This window comes from Penaeus monodon, unplaced genomic scaffold (assembly GCF_015228065.2).
Source record: "Penaeus monodon isolate SGIC_2016 unplaced genomic scaffold, NSTDA_Pmon_1 PmonScaffold_21426, whole genome shotgun sequence".
Classification (NCBI taxonomy): domain Eukaryota; kingdom Metazoa; phylum Arthropoda; class Malacostraca; order Decapoda; family Penaeidae; genus Penaeus; species Penaeus monodon.
The window spans coordinates 1-2,308 of record NW_023651286.1 but is presented as its reverse complement, the minus strand read 5'-3'; the positions used below and the strand labels follow the sequence as shown (position 1 = coordinate 2,308).

Sequence of the window (2,308 nt, the reverse complement as noted above, 5' to 3'; positions counted from 1 at the left end):
ATATCTGAGCCGCTCCATCGGGGATTGCAGAGAACTTTCAAGTTGCATTCGGAGCTAAAACTGACAGATGGAGGTGCGTGCAGAGCCTATTTCACTGGCCGGCGGGAACCCGAGGCCTAAGCCCGGCTCAGCGCTTGGCTCCGCGCCGGGTCCCCCCTCCCCCCCTCTGTGTGTATGGGGCGCGAGAGAGGGAGGCGGGGAGTAGAGGCTGCCAGTAGAGAGGAATTAATCGATTCTTACTTTCTGAGAGCGTCATGGCGATGTTGCGGATTTAAATGTTGGGACAGGAAAGCGTGGAGGGGAGAGCCTGGGACTTTTGAAAGGGTTTAGGTATTTATATATATAGCATGGCCGTTATTACTCGTTTTGAGGATACGCCACGGATGTCACAGGTATCGGGGGGAAGCTACAAGGTCACCAAATTCCTAGGAAATGGGCTCTCTACACCTTATAATTACAGACTGTGTGAATTACTATTGCAAACACAAATATTACAAATTAGCGTTCATGTTTATATGTATCATGCTGACTGTTGATTTTTTTTTTTTTTTTACTTTTAGACGTAACTCTTTCCTTTCCTTTTTCAGGTGTTTACGTGTAAACCCGAAGGGCCTGGACGAAGAGAGCAAGGACTACCTCTCTCTCTACCTGCTCCTTGTATCTTCAAACAAATCAGAAGTTCGGGCGAAGTTTAAGTTCTCAATTCTTAATGCCAAAAGAGAAGAAACTAAAGCTATGGGTGAGTGTGTGTGTGTGTGTGTGTGTGTGTGTGTGTGTGTGTGTGTGTGTGTGTGTGCGTGCGTGTGTGCGTGCGTGCGTGCGCGTGTGTGTGCGCGCGCGCGTGTGTGTGTGTGTGTGTGTGTGTGTGTGTGTCTGTGCGTGCGTGCGTGCGCGCGCGTGTGAGTGAGTGAGTGAGTGAGTGAGTGAGTGAGTGTGAGTGAGTGAGTGAGAGAGTGAGAGAGTGAGAGAGTGAGAGAGTGAGAGAGTGAGAGAGTGAGACGAGAGAGAGAGAGAGAGAGAGAGAGAGAGAGGAGGAGAGGAGAGAGAGAGAGAGAGAGAGAGAGAGAGAGAGAGAGAGAGAGGGAATTTTGATTCTAGTTTAGAAAGTGCCAGTTACTTTGGAATGTTAATGTTGAGTTATATATAGGGAAATATAAGGAACCGTTATGAAAATCAGTTACTTTTATTCTCAGATTGTTTCAATACTGTCTTTTTTTCCCAGAGAGTCAACGAGCATATAGATTTGTCCAAGGAAAAGACTGGGGCTTCAAAAAATTCATAAGGAGAGATTTCTTGTTAGACGAAGCAAACGGCCTACTACCGGACGACAAACTTACTTTGTACTGTGAGGTAAGCCACTTTGATTTTCTTCAGACAACTCCTTGTAAGCTTATTCTGCTACCTGGTTTATTTGTTTTCTCTTAAGTTTTGGTTCACGTGCAAGGTTTTTTTCATTGCTTTAGATGTCATGGAAGTTTATTCCAAGAAGTTGTGGTCGTTATGTTGCGTTATCATTTGTTTTGCCGTTTTTTTTTAACAAACTTTTGTTCTGTGAGGGTGTCCAAGATTTCTTCTCTTCCTGAACCATCCAGAAGAAATTCAGCTTTCCTATATATCTTTCTTTCTTGGATAAGTGAAACAAGTCATGACAATTACTCCTCTGTGCATCCTCCTGAAGATCCAATGTGCGCAGGTCTCGGTGGTGGCAGACAGCGTTAATATCTCGGGCCAGAGCAACGCCATTCACTTCAAGGTTCCTGACTGCCGACTCTCCGACGACTTGGGGATTCTGTTCGAGTCTCAGCGGTTCTCGGACGTAACGCTCTCGGTCGCCGGTAGGAGTTCCAGGCACACAAGGCGATACTTGCTGGTGAGTTTGTGTTTTATCTCTACTTATTTCCTTGTCTGATGTGAGTTAAGAGACGAGAGGAGTAGATAAACGCCTTTGAAAACGAGGGGAGCAAGTAGATGTACAGTTAACCATCTTTTTTTTTTTTATTACACGGGGATAAGTCCGATTTTCGTAATTGTCAGTTATCATTGGCTCCACCCGTTTTTCAGCTCGCTCGCCAGTGTTCGCAGCAATGTTCGCTCACGAGATGGAGAGGAGAGAAAACACAACAGAGTAGAAATTCAAGATGTGGACCATGAGTGTTACGCGAGATGCTGCGCTCATTTACACAGGGAAAAGCTACCAATTTAGAGAAAATGCAGATGATCTCTTGGCTGCAGCAGATAAAGGGAAAGTTTCGTTTGGTTTTCAAGAGGGGTTAGTCTCAACAGTTCCAAATAATAAAAAAAAAAAACC

General features: G+C 45.1%; 1 pseudogene; it reads left to right on the top strand.

The window, feature by feature from the left end:
- The first annotated feature begins 327 nt into the window (after window positions 1-327).
- LOC119570058 lies at window positions 328-2,269 on the top strand (annotated as a pseudogene).
- Window positions 2,270-2,308: the final 39 nt, after the last annotated feature.